The sequence below is a fragment of the Oncorhynchus gorbuscha genome, linkage group LG12, assembly GCF_021184085.1.
Source record: "Oncorhynchus gorbuscha isolate QuinsamMale2020 ecotype Even-year linkage group LG12, OgorEven_v1.0, whole genome shotgun sequence".
NCBI classification, from domain to species: Eukaryota; Metazoa; Chordata; class Actinopteri; order Salmoniformes; family Salmonidae; genus Oncorhynchus; species Oncorhynchus gorbuscha.
Window position 1 is genome coordinate 69,255,850 of NC_060184.1, and position 22,005 is coordinate 69,277,854.

Below are 22,005 nucleotides of genomic sequence, written 5' to 3' on the forward strand. Positions count from 1 at the left end.
GTGAGAGGAGAGAACACCACTGTGAGAGGAGACAACACCACTGAGAGGAGACAACACCACTGTGAGAGGAGAGAACACTACTGTGAGAGGAGAGAACACCACTGTGAGAGGAGAGAACACCACTGTGAGAGGAGAGAACACCACTGTGAGAGGAGAGAACACCACTGTGAGAGGAGACAACACCACTGAGAGGAGACAACACCACTGTGAGAGGAGAGAACACCACTGTGAGAGGAGACAACACCACTGTGAGAGGAGAGAACACCACTGTGAGAGGAGACAACACCACTGAGAGGAGACAACACCACTGTGAGAGGAGAGAACACTACTGTGAGAGGAGACAACACCACTGTGAGAGGAGACAACACCACTGAGAGGAGACAACACCACTGTGAGAGGAGAGAACACCACTGTGAGAGGAGACAACACCACTGTGAGAGGAGACAACACTACTGTGAGAGGAGACAACACCACTGTGAGAGGAGAGAACACCACTGTGAGAGGAGACAACACCACTGTGAGAGGAGAGAACACCACTGTGAGAGGAGAGAACACCACTGTGAGAGGAGAGAACACCACTGTGAGAGGAGAGAACACCACTGTGAGAGAACACAACTGCTTCCTGCTAAACCAGACTATGCTCGGCTCAGCATTGCCAGCTAGCAGCACTAGCAGCCATCCGTGTAGCTGTATCAGTGTTGTTATGTGAGAAGGAACATAGCCTAGACTGTAGCTCGTTCTACTGTGTCAGATACTTTTTAAAGGTCTGAAGTATTCAAAAATATTTTTTTTAAAGTTTAAACATTGAAATGCTGATTTTTCTTTAAGTAATATATTGTCGTCTTAATGGTGTTCTATGATCTGTTAAGCAAAACATTTTTATCAATAAGTAAATTGCCTGAAATAATGCATTTAAAAATCAAACCACAGCATATGCTCCTGGTTTGCACACAAAGAAAGTGAAATTCCACATCACTTTTATTCACCACACTTGTCCCGTGACGAGGAGAAAACAACAATGCATTTCACTTCATTAAACTCGTGACAACAATTAAAGCCATTCCTTCTCTGCAATTAGCCTCCAATGAGGCCTCGAGTCGGTGATCAGGAACAACACACTGACACAAAGGAGGGATGGAGAAAGGAGGAGAGAAGAGTTAACAGCTCCCCCTCCTTTCAACCCTTCTACATGATCGTCCTGTGCATGTGAAAGAGCCTCGCATTTGTATTGAGTCACAGGGATGGGCAGGTGCTGCCGGCTATTGTTTGTCTGAGGAGTTGGTGAGAGGAGTGGAGGGATGTTTTAAGGGAATAGCATTACACATAGCACAGGAATGTGGGGAGTATAAAAGATTTATTGATAAAGTTTAATGTTTGTTTTTTCAATCAAAACAATGTATTACTCAATACAAATTCAAATTAAAAACTCCAATAAAATTGTTTATAAAACATCTATAGATGAAAATAATATATAATTCAGCTTAGTTCCTGAAACAACCACTGAAACTATAACGCAGAGTGGTCATTAAAGTGCTTTGTTGAATAGTGTGTGTGTGTTTCTGTAGGACTGTGAACTGCCACACATGACCTCACACACACAAACCCATCCAGACAGGTTGGTCCTGTTTCCTCAAATCACAGATTGGCCTTTCATTCCGGTCAAGTGCCTCAGCCAGCCAAATTTATGCAACTAGGTCACTGTGATAGCCTATATATGTGGCACAGATCACGGGTCATTGATACAAAATATAAGTGATATCTAATTAGGAGAAAGGACAATCCTAGGGTGTAATTTTTCTATTAAAAAAAGGCGACAGACTTGAAGGAGATAAATAAAGTGAGGAGAGCGTGTGTACAGACTGTGCATGATAAGAATTAAATTACGCTCCAATATGCTGTGTTTACCCGGTGCTGGCCTTTTTTAAATGTGGAAATATGCGGGCAGATTGTGGCGAGGCTGCCAAAGTGTGTAATACTAAGTCTGTGTCCCAGCCTTCTTTGGCCTTCTCTATCTCTCTCCATCCTTCCCATCACTGCCCTGTTTTTCTCCCTGCCCCAGCCTCAGTCACAAATTCAATCTTGTCTTGGCCTTGCTCTGCGTCCACCTGTCTTTCATCTCCAAGCTCTCCCTTCCTCCCTTCTGTCTCTGAACCAGAACCCCAGTCCTAGACCTATGGCTCCATTGACCTTCCTGTCTCTCGTTATATGTCCTTCTCTGCCCTATCTCTCTCTTCCCATCTCTCTCCCCTGCCTCAACCCTGCTGGCTCCTCTCCCCTCTCCTCTGAGCCCTCTGGCATTCACCCTTCTCCTCTGAGCCCTCTGGCATTCACCCCTCAGACTCTGGCTCGGAAAAACCTCACCCGCTAAGCTACAGATTGGCCCCAGCACAATGCCCCACATCCTCATTCACCAGCACAAACACCAACACAATACACACCAGCTATCTACCTTTACTTGTTTAGTATGGTCTATCTCAGGGTTCCCCAACTGGCGGCCTGCAGGATGAATTTTATCCATGGTTGATTTTATTTGGCACCCTAACTTTTTTGAACAAACAGATTGTTGGACACAAAGACTGTAGAAACACCAGCAAATCAGCTCCAAGCAAATCTGTTCCAAAAGATTCCCACACATAATAGAGAGATACTGTACATGTGGTCGATATGCAAATGTAAGCAAAGTTTGAAGTGATTATGTTTTCGTCAAATTGTATTTCTGTTTAGGTTTCTTGAGGTCAATTTGCAGTCTACAAATGATTATTATAATTATGTTCCGGTCCCCTGACCCTCCGCTCAAGAAAAAATCGGCCCGCGGCTGAAACTAGTTGATGATCTCTGGTCTATCTATTCTTATCTTTTTTCCTGTCTCTCTGTCATCCCTCTCTTTCTCTCTCTCTTCCTATCTTTCTTTCCCTCCCATCCTCTCTCTCTTCCTCTCTCTCTTTCTCTCCTCTCTCTCTCTCTCTCTCTCTCTCTCTCTCTCTCTCTCTCTCTCTCTCTCTCTCTCTCTCTCTCTCTCTCTCTCTCTTTCCCTCTCTCCTTCTCTCTCTTCATCTCTATGGCGACGTCAGGATTGACTGGTGAGGCTGATAATAGCAGCCGTCTCTCCTGCGTGGTGTTGGGTGCTGGCCTGGCCGGTGCGAGTGGGCCGAGTCACAGAGAGCTCACACCGCCATCACACTGCCACCGTCACAGTGCTAAACAAAGGTCCTGCGCTCCATCATTCAAACCCGGGACCACTCCGACAGCTGCCACCGCCACGCTCGCATTGACAAACGGCCAGCAAAACAGATGGTTTGTGCATTCATGACCAGTTTAGTGGAAGCCCAGGAGTCAGCTCCATTCAGGGGGTGGGTTTGTTGTCAGCCACTCCACAATAAAGCTTTTCAGTCTGGTAGGAAATTAGAAATGCATTATAAAAATGTACCTTAATTATTAAGGTTACCCTGGCTCTGTGGAGCAGTGAAGCTCTGGCTTTGTGACACATGACTGATCTGAAAAGATGGGCACCGCCTCATTTTGCCTTTTTCAAACCTGTCGCCAACACATTTACATGTGTTTGTCAGTTGCTCCTGAAATGTGAACGCGCATGGAATTTTCTGAGCCCAATCGGGTCCTTCCAAGTTTACAAAGTTTGATGGAAAGTAAGTCAACATTAAGTATTCCACCAATATTCACATTTGAATCTCTGAAAAGTTTATACAGCAATAAACTAGATAGCATCGTCATAGGCCTCAGTGCCAATGTCTATTTGTGGGGTTGCCAACTTGACATTGTGAGTTCATTCATGTGCTGTGCTTTTGTCCAGTCTGCCGCTCCCCCGTCAATCAAAATGACACAAATACACATGCACATCTGCAGCATAATCGATAACAGATGAGTGAGTCCCAAGCCCTAAATCTTTCATCACTTTCTCTCTCTCAGTGCCAGATGGAACAACCACAGAGCCCTGGCCATCTGGAGGGGGTACCAGGCAAGACCTCTCCAGGATGGGATGTCTGAGTCCTGGGTATGAGGCCCCTGGAACTCTGGGTCTCTGGAGCCTACATCTGCACTCCTGGTTTTGGGTGTGTCTACAGCTGGGCTTTTAGATATTGACCTGTCACTTGTTTATTTGAGCTGTTTTGGTAGTCAAAAACCAGAAAAGGAATTATATGATTCAATTTTTTAAAATCCAAGACTGATTTTGTTTTATGAATGTATCAATAAAGATGTACAATTTACAAATGAATCCAATACTGTATTGTTGTCATAAGGCTATTGGAACCAGTGATGCGTAAGCCATACTGCCTTTCTGAGAATCATCATCAAGTTCTTGGCAACGTCCCCCCGAAAAGTCATCTTCAGTTCTGAGAAAAGCCTTCCCATAATAAGTACTATATCATTACAAAGTACTGTACAGATGCATTAGCCAGGGTGCCAGGCAAACTGACACTAACTAAACTTATTTAACTCTCCATATTTAAATAGCTGCAACTTGCGTGGCTTCCAGCTCCCTAGAGGAATGTCTAACAATGTGTCGAGGAGCGCCTGAGAGGATGTGAATTAAAGATAAAGCCAACATGGCCACTGGATGTCTGTCTCTGCTCTACAACCATCTGGACGTTCAATATTACCTCCTGTCTGTTCAAGTTTTCATGCTAATTCTGGTCAGGGTTCTGACAGCTCTATCATGATTAATCCATGCCAAAGTTGGAGCTACTGACTTGACATTGTGAGGGGTGTTTCTAGGATTGGAGTACATACAGGGCTTCGCCAAAAGCCAGTAGGGGGGTCCGGTGCAAAAAAATGAATTTCAACAGCTTAATGTGTGGATTTGGTGCACTTTGAGATCAACAGGTCACTTTGAGATGAACATTGAGAGATTAGATATTTTTCAGGTCACTTGCACCTTCCCACCGCAGACACTTCCAGTAGTCAATTGGAACACATTATACTCTGGAACACTCTCTACTCTGGAACTCTCTCTACGCTGGAACACTCTACTCTGGAACACTCTCTACTCTGGAACACTCTCTACTCTGGAACACTCTCTACTCTGGAACAGTCTCCAAACTGGAACTCTCTCTACGCTGGAACACTCTACTCTGGAACACTCTCTATTCTGGAACACTCTCTAAGCTGGAACTCTCTCTACTCTGGAACTCCCTCTATTCTGGAACACTTTCTACTCTGGAACACTCTCTACTCTGGAACACTCTCTGCTCTGGAACTACCTCTATTCTGGAACACTCTTTACCATGGAACACTTTCTACTCTGGAACACTCTCTACTCTGGAACTACCTCTAATCTGGAACACTCTCTAAGCTGGAACTCTCTCTACTCTGGAACTCCCTCTATTCTGGAACACTCTCTACTCTGGAACACTCTCTAAGCTGGAACTCTCTCTACTCTGGAACACTTTCTACTCTGGAACTCCCTCTATTCTGGAACACTCTCTACTCTGGAACACTCTCTAATCTGGAACACTCTCTAAACTGGAACTCTCTCTACTCTGGAACACTCTTTACTCTGGAACACTCTCTACTCTGGTACGCTCTCTACTCTGGAGCAGTCTCTAAGCTGGAACTCTCTCTACTCTGGAACTCCCTCTATTCTGAATGTCCCTATACTCTGGAACACTCTCTACTCTGGAACACTCTACTCTGAAACACTCTCTACTCTTGAACACTCTCTGCTCTGGAACATTCTCTACTCTGGAACACTCTCCACTCTCGACGCTGGAAAATTATAATTTGGAACACTCTCTAATCTGGAACACTCAACTCTGGAACTCTCTCTACTCTGAAACTCCCTCTACTCTGGAACACTCTACTCTTGAACACTCTCTGCTCTGGAACAGTCTCTACTCTGGAACACTCTCTACTCTGGAACACTCTCTAAGCTGGAACTCTCTCTACTCTGGAACACTCTCTACTCTGGAACACTCTCTACTCTGGAAGACTACTCTGAGAACACTCTCTAATCTGGATCACTCTCTACTCTCTACTCTGGATCACTCTCTACTCTGTACTCTGGAACACTCTCTACCCTGGAACACTCACTACTCTGGAACACTCTACTCTCTCTCTCTCTCTCTCTCTCTCTCTTGCTCTCTCTCTCTCACACACACACACACACACACACACACACACACACACACACACACACACACACACACACACACACACACACACACACACACACACACACACACACACACACACACACACACACACACACACACACACACACACACACACACAGTGCAGTAATTAGAATCCATAAAGCAACTTTAAGTAGTACAGTGTATTGTGTGCTCACCCCTCCTCTGCCTCTCTCCATCGTTTTCTCTGTGTCGTCTGTTGCTGTCTCTTGACTGCTCTCCTCTCGTCCTGTCCTGGTTGTAAAAATGGTAAAAGTAAACAATAATTTTAATAGTAATTTCACAGGCTTTTTCACCTCTCCTGCAAATTCTATGTAAACCCTGTTTTAATTTTTCCCTGTCTGTTATAATTTGTGCAACTAAATAAAACTAATGAGAATCTATAGAGCAGCTTGAAGTGATAAAGTTGACTGTGCTCAACACCCTCCATCTGCCCTCTTCTGTCACTTCCTCTGTGTGTTGTCTGTTGCTGTCGCAGCTTCTTGTTTGTTACTGTCTCCTTTGTCTATTCCTCTTCTATTATGGCCTGTTCTGTTCTTCTGGTGTCCCTCTCCATCATATCATATTCTTATGCTGCTGTCCCTGTGTATTGTCTGGTGTCTCGCTTCATCCTCTGCTCTTCTGTTGCTGTTTATGTGTCTTGTCTGGTGTCTTTCTCCATCCTCTACTCTTCTGTTTCTGCCTCTGTGTCTTGTCTGTTGTCTATCTCCATCTGCTACTCTTCTGTTGCTGTCTATGTGTCTTGTCTGGTGTCTCTCTCCAACATCTATCCTTCTGTTGCTGTCTCTGCGTCTTGTCTGGTGTCTCTCTTCATCCTCTACTCTTCTGTTGCTGTCTCTGTGTCTTGTCTGGTGTCTCTCTCCAACATCTATCCTTCTGTTGCTGTCTCTGCGTCTTGTCTGGTGTCTCTCTTCATCCTCTACTCTTCTGTTGCTGTCTCTGTGTCTTGTCTGGTGTCTTTCTCCATCCTCTACTCTTCTGTTTCTGCTTCTGTGTCTTGTCTGTTGTCTATCTCCATCTGCTACTCTTCTGTTGCTGTCTATGTGTCTTGTCTGGTGTCTCTCCAACATCTATCATTCTGTTGCTGTCTCTGCGTCTTGTCTGGTGTCTCTCTTCATCCTCTACTCTTCTGTTGCTGTCTCTGTGTCTTGTCTGGTGTCTCTCTTCATCCTCTACTCTTCTGTTGCTGTCTCTGTGTCTTGTCTGGTGTGTGTCTTTAGTTTGCAAGGGTATACTGAAGAAGCTTAACTTGTTTTGGGCCTACATCTGAGTCACCTAAATCATCCTCTTCCCTTCCCTGACTGATGCTGCCACTGACCTGCTGTTTTCATCTATCCTCCTCCTTTGCTCATCTACAAGGAAGCAAGGTAGAGGTGCAACTTGTCATTAGTTAGTTTTAAACTAAATATACTGTGAAATAACTCTGACTGACACTCAATAGCTTAAAGATGCTGAGCTATCTTATTAGCACTAGCCAGCCCTTATGCTGAGGGAGACTAGCTAGTTAGCTACCACCAACCCTTATGCTGAGGGAGACTAGCTAGTTAGCTACCACCAACCCTTATGCTGAGGGAGACTAGCTAGTTAGCTACCACCAACCCTTATGCTGAGGGAGAATAGCTGCTAGCTACCAACCCAATTATGCTGAGGGAGAATAGCTAGTTAGCTACCACCAACCATTATGCTGAGGGAGAATAGCTAGTTAGCTACCACCAACTATTATGCTGAGGGAGAATAGCTAGTTAGCTACCACCAACCATTATGCTGAGGGAGAATAGCTAGTTAGCTACCACCAACCATTATGCTGAGGGAGAATAGCTAGTTAGCTACCACCAACCATTATGCTGAGGGAGAATAGCTAGTTAGCTACCACCAACCATTATGCTGAGGGAGAATAGCTAGTTAGCTACCACCAACCATTATGCTGAGGGAGAATAGCTAGTTAGCTACCACCAACCATTATGCTGAGGGAGAATAGCTAGTTAGCTACCACAGACCATTATGCTGAGGGAGAAGCTACCACCAACCATTATGCTGAGGGAGAATAGCTAGTTAGCTACCACCAACCATTATGCTGAGGGAGAATAGCTAGTTAGCTACCACCAACCATTATGCTGAGGGAGAATAGCTAGTTAGCTACCACCAACCCTGCACAAACATGTGGGTAACTCTGCTGCTGCTGCGCTTTGACTCTCTGGCTGTTCTGCCCTCTCCACCTCATTCACTGCTGCCTCAACCTGCTCAACCTGCTCGCTTGTTTTGCAACTCTTTTGGAAGACGTTCCAAATAACCGTATTTGCTCTGTGCTATGCTGCAGACTCTGACTTAGTGACAGGCGTTTTGCTGAGTGATGACATTGACATCTAACCGGTGCTGTAGGAGTGGGGGACGGCTCAAGGGACGTGAGCGGTCCACCTCTCAAAATGTTTGGGGCTGGATCAAAAACATCCGGGGTACGGCCCAATGACGCCACAGTTGAATGTTTTGTTTGGTGACAGAGTGTCTCACTCTTCCTGTTTGAGCCACGCCATAGCCTTTAATGATGCTCATCACAGACAGACATCACAGCTGGAGTATGGCTGAGGAAGTCCCAACCAGACATTCTGCTGTTGAACATCTCTTAGATGTAATGTGACTGACTGTAACATGACAGAGACCTCACTTTAAACATGGATGTACAGCATAGAGCACGTTAACATGTGCCCTTTGTCTCACACGGAGCAACAGTGGGATTCAAAATGATTAAATATGATTAAATAGGAATAAATATGACTAAATATGACTAAATATGATAACATATGATTACATACGAATACATATTATTACATCTGACTAAATATGACTAAATATGATATTCAGTTAATATTGTAGATACAGCTGAGAAGACAACGAGCAGGTGGACAGTTGAGGATGAAAATAACACAATTAAAATATTTAAAAAAATATTGCAATATCAGCATTTTCTCTTCTGCAAATCAGTGTCTGATAGAGTGATGCTGGTACAGTGATAAGATTGATTGAATTAATATGCGGACAGGAAACAGTGCGTTCCACATTGTTATTTCATACCATATCCTCTGGGCCACTGAAAACACATGCCAAGACTAGTAAGGACAAACAGTACTATAGAGATATAAAGAGCATGTTTATCCCATGTGATCTAACTGGTAGTGATCATATTAATAGTCCAACTAAAACGCTATCCCAGCACTGAACTAGTACAAATGAATTAACATAATCATTGGATCATTAGCATAATGCTTGTGCTAGTCTGTCTATGTTACTTATTGTAATGTATAGCACAACAGAGACACCTAACAGCCTGATACAACACACCCTGATTGACCTGGAAGAGAGAGAGTGTAATGTTGTTTGTTGGCATGTGGTTATTACAGTATATTGTCATTGTACTGACCATATATTCATACCTACATCTGTATTTACCATCACCCTTTCCTTAACACACACACACACACACACACACACACACACACACACACACACACACACACACACACACACACACACACACACACACACACACACACACACACACACACACACACACACACACACACACACAGACACGGACACACACAGAGACAGACACACACACAGACACACACACAGACACACACAGACACACATACAGACACACACAGAGAGACAGACACACACAGAGACAGACACACACACAGACACACACACACACACACAGACACACACACAGACACACACACAGACACACATACAGACACACACACACACACACACACACACACACACACACACACACACACACACACACACACACACACACACACACACACACACACACACACACACACACACACACACACACACACACACACACACACACACACACACAGACACACACACACACAGACACACACACACGCATATAAAAATACAGACACACACACAGACACAAAAACACACACACACACACACGTAAACACACGCATATAGAAATACAGACGCACACCCACCCACACAGACACACACATACACAGACACAGACACGCACACACACACACACAGACACATAAACACACCCACACGCGCACACGCAAAAACACACACATAAACACATAAACACACGAATACACATAGGGACACACACATTAACACACACAACAAATTGATAATCAACTGAGAGCATGTGGTCGCCCTCTTAAGCAGTGCCCTCCTCTGATTCCACAAGGAAGTGCACGAGACAGAACTGTCCATCTACTTCAACAGTCTATTTCAACAAGGGGGATATCTATGGTGGAAATCTAGTTTTATAGAAGATAAGCTCAAATACCGTAGGAAACATGTTTGTATTAATTAGAAGAATGGATGAAGCCATTGGAACTGTGGATGAGAGCGGAACCCTCTGTAACATTTGTTGTTGTTGTTGTCCTGCAGACCTCTGGGAATGGATGACTTCATTTTCTGTAAGCTGCTCCTCAGAACAGAACATTGTGTGGCACGTGACTACAGACAAACATGATCAATTATATTGAAAAGATATAGGACTGTCTTCTCTAACAATGGGAATACATTTAAGCAATGGCAGTCAGGAGGAGACAAGAGCAGGCGGGACCATTCTAGCCAATGAACAACGGTCAAAATATATCAAATAGTTTTTTCTCAAAGTTGCCGGGATGCCATGTGTGACTTATATCAGTACATTCGCAACAATCTCAATTTTACGAAACTTCTGTTCACTCAAATAAGCATCCCTTAGCAAATTAGCAATTAGCAAAACTTTATGTTGACCAAATGCGACACTTTCATTGACCTCCAGACAAAAAATCCTCACTTGGTCTGCTTCATGCTTTCTTCTCGCGTGGACAGATTTTGAGGCTGAGTAAGCCCTTTCGCTTCACCTCTTCCTCTCTGCTGAAGATAGACTCCGGTTGGGATTGGTTGGAGCCAAATATGCACCAGCCTTTTTTCACACTCAGAGTAACACCAATAACAGCATTTGGACAAAAAGGCGATTAAATATATTTTTTTATCAGATTAAATGAAATGCAACAGAGAGCCAAAAGCTATTTTGAAAAGGTTATTTGCGGTCCAAGCTTGTGATATGAGTATGTACTGTATGCATGTCGTCAGCTGGAACATGATGACTGGTAACTAAGACAGGTAAGTCCATCCTCTCCAGGGTCTTTCAAACCCCAAAGTGGCCTTACTGCTATAGTATCCCCCACAGTACCTACATCAAAGCAAGGTCATTAAAGTTCACAGCTGATCTACTCAGCATTCATGACTGGATTCATCTCAGAGTGTAATATACAAGTCCTGTCACAGGACAGAGTGTGCGTGTGTGTGTGTGTGTATTTGTGTGTGCCCACCTGCTATTAACCCCCCCCCCTTAACTAACCATGACCTCCAAAAAGCAGCCCCGACCTGTTGTCCATGGCTCATCTGTGTATCCACCCCCTGAGTGCATGTCTGTGGGACAGGATCACTCTGTCTACCCCTCCTCTTCCCGGCCTCCCCCTGTATCCACCTGCCTTCACCTGCCTCCACCTGCCTCCACCTTCCTTCCTTCCCCCTCCTCTCCCCTGCCTCCACCTGCCTCCACCTTCCTTCCTTCCCCCTCCTCTCCCCTGCCTCCACCTGCCTCCACCTTCCTTCCTTCCCCTCCTCTCCCCTGCCTCCACCTGCCTCCACCTTCCTTCCTTCCCCCTCCTCTCCCCTGCCTCCACCTGCCTCCACCTTCCTTCCTTCCCCCTCCTCTCCCCGGCCTCCACCTGCTTCTACCTGCCTCCACCTGCCTCCACCTTCCTTCCTTCCCCCTCCTCTCCCCTGCCTCCACCTGCTTCTACCTGCCTCCACCTGTCTTCACCTGCCTTCCCCCTCATCTCCTATGCCTCCACCTCATCCACCGGCCTCTACCTGCCTCAACCTGCAACTACATTCCTTCCCCCTCCTCTCCCCTGCCTCCACCTGCCTCTACCTGCCTCCACCGGCTTTCCCCCTATTCTTCCCTACCTCCATCTGCCTCTACCTGCCTCCACTTGCGTTCCCCCTCTTATCCCCTGCCTCCACCTGCCTCTACCTGCCTCTACCTTTCCCCACCTGCCTTCCCCCCTTCTCCCCGGCCTCTTCCTGCCTGCCTCCACCTGCCTTTACCTGCCTCTACCTGCCTTCCCCCTCCTCTCCCCTGCCTCTACCTGCCTCTACCTGCCTTCATCTACCTCCACCAGCCTAAGGATAGGAGACAATGCAACTCAAGGATCAATGAAGTAGAGTGGACTCACCGGCTGACCAAAGGAATGAGATTCCTATTGCTCCCAGCCTATAGACAGAACTAAAACAGAAAACACCCCTGCTCAGGTCTGATCAACGCTGGTCCGACCAATCTGATTCCACGCTTCAAGATTGCTTCGATCACGTGGACTGGGATAGCATCGGACAATAATATTGACGCTGATTGACACTGTATACGGTGATTCTGTCACGTCTGCTCCCGCTCTTCCCTTCCCCTGGTGCTTGAGGGCGCCAGATGACCCTTCATCACGCACTCCTGCCATCCATCACACACACCTGCCTTCCCTCGTCACACGCATTCAGCGTTATTGGACTCACCTGGACTCACTTATCTCCTGTTTATTTCCTCCCCTATATTTGACAGTTCCCCAGCTCTGTTCCCAGGGGGCTGCAATGATTGTATTTTGTCTTTAGTTTTAGTCTTTGACGATGTTCTGTCTCGTCTATGTCAGTTATTTATTAAATGTTACTCCCCGTACCTGCTTTGTCTCTCTAGCATATCATTCCATGTGACAGATTCGGTGAGCGAGTTTATTAGCAAGTGCATTGGTGATGTGGTACCCACGGTGACTATTAAATCCTTCCCCAATCAGAAACTGTGGATTGATGGCAGCATTCGTGCAAAAGTGAAAGCACGAACCACGGCTTTTAATCATGGCAGAGACAAAGTAGAGTTGCAATTCAACGGCTCAGACACGAGGCTTATGTGGCAGGATATACAGTCAATCACGGATTAAAAAACGAAAACCAGCCCCGTCGCGGACACTGATGTCTTGCTCCCAGACAAACTAAACAATTTCTTTGCTCACTTTGAGGACAATACAGTACCACTGCAGGATTTGAGTCCCTGGCGGTGTTGTGTGTTACTGATGGTAGGCTTTGTTACTTTGGTCCCAGCTCTCTGCAGGTCATTCACTAGGTCCCCCCGTGTGGTTCTGGGATTTTTGTTCACCGTTTTTGTGATAATTTTGACCCCACGGGGTGAGATCTTGCGTGGAGCCCCAGATTGAGGGAGATTATCAGTGGTCTTGTATGTCTTCCATTTCCTAATAATTGCTCCCACAGTTGATTTCTTCAAACCAAGCTGCTTACCTATTGCAGATTCAGTCTTCCCAGCCTGGTGCAGGTCTACAATTTTGTTTCTGGTGTCCTTTGACAGCTCTTTGGTCTTGGCCATAGTGGAGTTTGGAGTGTGACTGTTTGAGGTTGTGGACAGGTGTCTTTTATACTGATAACACGTTCAAACAGGTGCCATTAATACAGGTAACGATTGGAGGACAGATGAGCCTCTTAAAGAAGAAGTTACAGGTCTGTGAGAGCCAGAAATCTTGCTTGTTTGTAGGTGACCAAATACTTATTTTCCACCATAATTTGCAAATACATTAATAAATGTGATTTTCTGGATTTTTTTTCTTCTCATTTTGTCTGTCATAGTTGAAGTGTGTCATGTTTTGTCATATATTGTCTTGTCCTTGTGCTTCCCCTTCTGTTCGTTTCCCCCTGCTGGTCTTATTAGGTTCTTTCCCTCTTTCTATCCCTCTCTCTCCCCCTCCCTCTCTCCCTCTCTCTCTCTCTCTCTCTATCGTTCCGTTCCTGCTCCCAGCTGTTCCTCATTCTCCTAACTACCTCATTTACTCTTTCACACCTGTCCCCTATTTTGCCCTCTGATTAGAGTCCCTATTTCTCCCTCTGTTTTCCGCTTCTGTCCTTGTCGGATCATTGTTTGATGTTTGCTGTGCTGTGTTCTTGTTCCGTCGTGTTTTTGCCTTCTTCAGATGCTGCGTGTGAGCAGGTGTCTATGTCAGCTACGGCCTGTGCCTTCCCATTTACATTTACATTTAAGTCATTTAGCAGACGCTCTTATCCAGAGCGACTTACAAATTGGTGCATTCACCTTATGACATCCAGTGGAACAGTCACTTTACAATAGTGCATCTAAATCTTAAGGGGGGGGGGGGGGTGAGAGGGATTACTTATCCTATCCCGAAAAGCGACCTGCAGTCTGTGGTCGCGTCTCCAGTCGTTCCTCTCTACTGACGAGAGGATTTCAGTTTTCCTGTTTGTATTTTCCTGAGATAATTTCCAGGATTATCGTTTTTGTTAAAGACTGGAATAAAGACTCTGTTTCTGTTAAGTCGCTTTTGGGTCCTCATTCACCAGCATAACAGAATGATCCGACCAAGAATGGACCCAGCGACTACGGATTCTCTCTACTCTACTGTCGAGTTCCAGGGAGCGATGCTCGGCAGACACGAGCAGGAATTGTCTGCTGCTCGTCATGCCGTTGAGACCCTGGCCGCTCAGGTCTCCGACCTCTCAGGACAGTTTCAGAGTCTTCGTCTCGTGCCACCAGCTACTTCCTGGTCTTCCGAGTCTCCGGAACCTAGGGTTAATAACCCACCATGTTACTCTGGGCAGCCCACTGAGTGCCGCTCCTTTCTCACCCAGTGTGATATTGTGTTCTCTCTCCAGCCCAACACATACTCAAGAGAGAGAGCTCGGATCGCCTACGTCATATCACTCCTTACTGGTCGGGCTCGGGAGTGGGGCACAGCTATCTGGGAGGCAAGGGCTGAGTGTACTAACGATTATCTGAACTTTAAAGAGGAGATGATACGGGTTTTTGATCGTTCTGTTTTTGGGAAAGAAGCTTCCTGGTCCCTGTCTTCCCTATGTCAAGGTAATCGATCCATAACGGATTACTCTATAGAGTTTCGCACTCTTGCTGCCTCCAGTAACTGGAACGAGCAGGCGTTGCTCGCTCGTTTTCTGGAGGGACTCCACGCTAAGGTTAAGGATGAGATTCTCTCCCGGGAGGTTCCATCCAGCGTGGATTATTTGATTGAACTCGCTATTCGCATTGAACGACGGGTAGATCTTCGTCACCGAGCTCATAGAAGAGAGCTCGCGTTAACTGTGTCCCCCATCTCCCCGACACTACCATCTTTCCCCACTGACTCAGGTGTTGAGCCCATGCAGCTGGGGGGTATTCGCATCTCGACTAAGGAGAGGGAACGGAGAATCACCAACCGCCTCTGTCTCTATTGCGGTTCCGCTGGTCATTTTGTCATTTCATGTCCAGTTAAAGGCCAGAGCTCATCAGTAAGCGGAGGGCGACTGATAAGCGCTACTAGACTGTCCTCTCCGTCAAGTACCTGTACTACCTTGCCGGTCCATCTACGCTGGACCGGATCGGCAGCTTCCTGCAGTGCATTAATAGACTCTGGGGCGGAGGGCTGTTTTATGGACGAAGCCTGGGCTCGGGAACATGACATTCCTCTCAGACAGTTAGGGAGCCCACGGTCATGTTCGCCTTGGATGGTAGTCCTCTCCCCAGTATATTATGTGAAACACTACCTTTAACCCTCACAGTATCTGGTAACCATAGTGAGACCATTTCTTTTTTGATTTTTCGTTCACCTTTTACACCTGTTGTTTTGGGTCATCCCTGGCTAGTATGTCATAATCCTTCTATTAATTGGTCTAGTAATTCTATCCTATCCTGGAACGTTTCTTGTCATGTGAAGTGTTTAATGTCTGCTATTCCTCCTGTTTCTTCTGCTCGCTCTTCACAGGAGGAACCTGGTGATTTGACAGGAGGGCCGGAGGAATATCATGATCTGCGCACGGTCTTCAGTCGGTCTAGAGCCACCTCCCTCCCTCCTCACCGGTCGTATGATTGTTGTACTGATCTCCTCAAGAAGCGTTTTGCATCCGCTCCTATCCTTGTTGCACCTGACGTCACTAAACAGTTCATTATCGAGGTAGACGCGTCGGGGGTGGGCGTGGGAGCCATTCTGTCCCAGCGCTCCCATACTGACGATGGGGTCCACCCTTGCGCGTATTTTTCTCATCGCCTGTCGCCGTCGGAACGTAACTATGATGTGGCTAACCGCGAACTGCTCGCCATCCGTTTAGCCTTAGGCGAATGGCGACAGTGGTTGGAGGGGGCGACCGTTCCTTTTGTCGTTTGAACTGACCAAAAGAACCTTGAGTACATCCGCTCTGCCAAACGACTCAATGCGCGTCAAGCTCGTTGGGCGTTGTTTTTCGCTCGTTTCGAGTTCGTGATTTCTTATCGCCCGGGTACTAAGAACACCAAGTCTCATGCTTTATCCCGTCTCTTCAGTTCTTCTGTAGCATCTACCGATCCCGAGGGGATTCTCCCTGAGGGGCGTGTTGTCGGGTTGAATGTCTGGGGAATTGAGAGACAGGTCAAGCAAGCACTCACTCACACTCCGTCGCCGCGCACTTGTCCTAGTAACCTTCTTTTCGTTCCTGTCTCTACTCGTCTGGCTGTTCTTCAGTGGGCTCACTCTGCCAAGTTAGCTGGCCACCCCAGCGTTCGGGGTACGCTTGCTTCTATTCGCCAGTGGTTTTGGTGGCCTATTCAGGAGCGTGACACGCGCCGTTTCGTGGCTGCTTGTTCGGACTGCGCGCAGAATAAGTCCGGTAACTTTTTTTCTGCTTCTGCTCCTGGTCTTGCTGGGTCTCAGTCTGTCCCCAGCCACCGCATCTCTCCTGCCCTTGCTGTGTCTCAGTCTGTCCCCTGCCACCGCATCTCTCCTGGTTCTGCTCCTGCACTTGCTGTGTCTCAGTCTGTCCACAGCCACCGGCTCTCTCCTGTTCCTGGTCTTAGCCTTGCTGTGTCTCAGTCTGTCCCTAGTTGTTACTCTCCTGGCCTGTTTGGTCCTGATTGCTCTAACGCTTACAGTTCTCTACCCGTGTCTCATTTTTATAAGAGTAATAGCCCTAGATTCCCTCTTCATCGTCTCCCATTACGGTCCTGAGGAGAGGAGTTGGGTTCTTTCTCGGGACGTGCTGGACCATTTGTTGATCTATGATTTCCTCCGTTGCCGCCAGGGTTCCTCCTCGAGTGCGCCAGGAGGCGCTCGGTGAGTGGGGGGGTACTGTCATGTTTTGACCTGAGCCCTAGGACCATGCCCCAGGACTACCTGACATGATGACTCCTTGCTGTCCCCAGTCCACCTGGCCATGCTGCTGCTCCAGTTTCTACTGGCCTGGGCCCTAGGACCATGTCCCAGGACTACCTGACATGAGGACTCCTTGCTGTCCCCAGTCCACCTGGCCATGCTCCTGCTCCAGTTTCAACTGTTCTGCCTTACTATTATTCAACCATGCTGGTCATTTATGAACATTTGAACATCTTGGCCACGTTCTGTTATAATCTCCACCCGGCACAGCCAGAAGAGGACTGGCCACCCCACATATGCTCTCTCTAATTCTCTCTTTCTTTCTCTCTCTCGGAGGACCTGAGCCCTAGGACCGTGCCCCAGGACTACCTGACATGATGGCTCCTTGCTGTCCCCAGTCCACCTGACTGTGCTGCTGCTCCAGTTTCAACTGTTCTGCCTTATTATTATTTGACCATGCTGGTCATTTATGAACATTTGAACATCTTGGTCATGTTCTGTTATAATCTCTACCCGGCACAGCCAGAAGAGGACTGGCCACCCCACATAGCCCGGTTCCTCTCTAGGTTTCTTCCTAGGTTTTGGCCTTTCTAGGGAGTTTTTCCTAGCCACCGTGCTTTTACACCTGCATTGTTTGCTGTTTGGGGTTTTAGGCTGGGTTTCTGTACAGCACTTTGAGATATCAGCTGATGTACGAAGGGCTATATAAATACATTTGCTTTGATTTGATTTGATTTGATTTGTCATATATTGTCATGTCTTGTCCTTGTGCTTCCCCTTCTGTTCATTTCCCCCTGCTGGTCTTATTAGGTTCTTTCCCTCTTTCTATCCCTCTCTCTCCCCCCTCCCTCTCTCCCTCTCTCTCTCTCTCTCTCTCTATCGTTCCGTTCCTGCTCCCAGCTGTTCCTCATTCTCCTAACTACCTCATTTACTCTTTCACACCTGTCCCCTATTTTGCCCTCTGATTAGAGTCCCTATTTCTCCCTCTGTTTTCCGCTTCTGTCCTTGTCGGATCATTGTTTGATGTTTGCTGTGCTGTGTTCTTGTTCCGTCGTGTTTTTGCCTTCTTCAGATGCTGCGTGTGAGCAGGTGTCTATGTCAGCTACGGCCTGTGCCTTCCCATTTACATTTACATTTAAGTCATTTAGCAGACGCTCTTATCCAGAGCGACTTACAAATTGGTGCATTCACCTTATGACATCCAGTGGAACAGTCACTTTACAATAGTGCATCTAAATCTTAAGGGGGGGGGGGGTGAGAGGGATTACTTATCCTATCCCGAAGCGACCTGCAGTCTGTGGTCGCGTCTCCAGTCGTTCCTCTCTACTGACGAGAGGATTTCAGTTTTCCTGTTTGTATTTTCCTGAGATAATTTCCAGGATTATCATTTTTGTTAAAGACTGGAATAAAGACTCTGTTTCTGTTAAGTCGCTTTTGGGTCCTCATTCACCAGCATAACAAAGTGTACCTATGATGAAAATTACAGGCCTCTCTCATCTTTTTAAGTGGGAGAATTTGCACAATTGGTGGCTGACTAAATACTTTTTTGCCCCATTGTATATACTGTACTCTATACCATCTACTGCATCTTGCCTATGGCGTTCGGCCATCGCTTATCCATATATTTATATGTACATACTCTTATGTCAGGATTTGGCCAGGGTTGTTCCAGTTTTTGGTCACTAGATGCCCCCATTGTGCTTTTTGACCTTTTGTTTTCCCTTGATCCCCATTATTATTTGCACCTGTGCCTCGTTTCCCCTGATTGTATTTAAACCCTTAGTTTTCCTCAGTTCTTTGCTCTGTGTTTGTATGTTAGCACCCAGCCCTAGTATTCTGTGAACTCTTGTTGATCCCGGTAGACTCTCTTGTGGAATTCTGTTTTTTGTTCTTGTTTATTTATTTTTTGAGTATCTTTTGAGGCTTTTTATGCTATACCTTCCACCTTGTGGATTTACCTTTTCGTCTTGGAGGATTACCTTTGTTCTTGTGGAATTCCTTTTGAGGTTGTGGAGTTACATGTTTTCCTGAAGAACTTCACTTTTTACTTCATTAAATACACCGTCTCAAGTACTGCTGTGTCTGCCTCATCTTCTGGGTTCTGCCGACTATTCGTGGCTCAGTTGGTTAAGTGACTGTTTCTCACTCCGGAGACCCGGGTTCGTAACCGGGTTCTGACATCTTAATCATGCATGTAAACATTAGAAGCCTCCTCCCTAAGTTTGTCTTACTCACTGCTTTAGCACACTCTGCCAACCCAGATGTCTTAGCCGTATCTGAATCCTGGCTTAGGAAAACCACCAAAACCCTGAAATCTCCATTGCTAACTGTAACGTTTTCCGCCAAGATAGAACTGCCAAAGGGGGCGGTGTTGCAATCTACTGCAAAGATAGCCTGCAGAGTTCTGTATTACTTTCTAAGTCTGTACCCAAACAATTTGAGCTTCTACTTCTAAAAATTCACTTTTCCAGAAACAAGTCTCTCACTGTTGCCGCTTGCTATAGACCTCCCTCTGCCCCCAGCTGTGCCCTCGATACTATATGTGAACTGATTGCCCCCCATCTATCTTCTGAGATCGTGCTATTAGGTGATCTAAACTGGGACAAGCTTAACCCCCCGGCCATCCTACAAACTAAGCTTGATGCCCTCAATCTCACACAAATTATCAATGAACCTACCAGGTACAACCCCAAATCAGTAAACATGGGCACCCTCATAGATGTCATCTTAACTAATTCTCCCTCCAAATACACCTCTGCTGTTTTCAATCAAGATCTCAGCAATCACTGCCACATTGCCTGCATCTGTAATGGGTCTGCAACCAAACAACCACCTCTCATCACTGTCAAGCGCTCCCTGAAACACTTCTGCGAGCAGGCCTTTTTAATCGACCTGGCCGGGGTATCCTGGAATGACATTGACCTCATCCCGTCAGTAGATGATGCCTGGCTATTCTTTAAAAGTGCCTTCCTCACCATCTTAAATGAGCATGCCCCTCTCAAAAAATCTAGAACTAGGAATAGATATAGTCCTCGGTTCACGCCAGACCTGTCTGCCCTTGACCAACACAAAAACATCCTGTGGCGTTCTGCATTAGCATCGTGATATGCAATAGTAGGAACCCAGGCAGTTGATATGCAACTTTTCAGGGAAGTTATGAACAAATATACACAGGCAGTTAGAAAAGCTAAGGCTAGCTTTTTCAAACAGAAATTTGCATCCTGTAATACTAACTCAAAAAAGTTCTGGGACACTGTAAAGTCCATGGAGAACAAGAGCACCTCCTCCCAGCTGCCCACTGCTCTGAGGCTAGGAAACACTGTCACCACCGATAAATCCATTATAATTGAGAATTTCAATAAGCATTTCTCTACGGCTGGCCATGCTTTCCACATGACCTACCCCTACCCCGGTCAACTGCCCGGCACCCTCCACAACAACCCGCCAAAGCCCCCACCATTTCTACTTTACCCAAATCCAGATAGCCGATGTTCTGAAAGAGCTGCAAAATCTGGACCCCTACAAATCAGCCGGGCTAAACAATCTCGACCCTCTCTTTCTGAAATTATCTGCCGAAATTGTTGCAACCCCTATTACTAGCCTGTTCAACCTCTCTTTCGTATCGTCTGAGATTCCCAAAGATTGGAAAGCTGCCGCAGTCATCCCCCTCTTCAAAGGGGGTGACACTCTAGACCCAAACTGCTACAGACCTATATCTATCCTACCTGCATCTCTAGGGTCTTCGAAAGCCAAGTTAACAAACAGATTACTGACCATTTCGAATCCTACCATACCTTCTCTGCTATTCAATCTGGTTTCAGAGCTGGTCATGGGTGCACCTCAGCCACATTCAAGGTTCTAAACGACATCATAACCGCCATCGATAACAGACATTACTGTGCAGCCGTATTCATCGATCTGGCCAAGGCTTTCACTCTGTCAATCACAACATTCTTATTGGCAGACTCGACAGCCTTGGTTTCTCAAATGAATACGTGGACAACTACAAATACCTGGGTGTCTGGTTAGACTGTAAACTCTCCTTCCAGACTCACATTAAGCATCTCCAATCCAAAATTAAATCTAGAATCGGCTTCCTATATCGCAATAAAGCCTCCTTCCCTCATGCTGCCAAACATACCCTCGTAAAACTGATCATCCTACCGATCCTCGACTTCGGTGATGTCATCTATAAATAGCCTCCAACACTCTACTCAACAAACTGGATGCAGTCTATCACAGTGCCATCCGTTTTGTCACCAATGCCCCATACAACTACCCACCATTGCGACCTGTATGCTCTTGTTGGTTGGCCCTCGCTTCATACTCATCGCCAAACCCACTGGCTACAGGTTATCTACAAGTCTCTGCTAGGTAAAGCCCCACCTTATCTCAGCTCACTGGTCCCCATAGCAGCACCCACTCGTAGCACGCGCTCCAGCAGGTATATCTCACTGGTCACCCCCAAAGCCAATTCCTCCTTTGGTCGTCTTTCCTTCCAGTTCTCTGCTGCCCATGACTGGAATGAATTACAAAAATCTCTGAAGCTGGAGAGTCACATCTCCCTCACTAGCTTTAAGCACCATCTGTCAGAGCAATTTACAGATCACTGCACCTGTACTTAGCCTATCTGTACA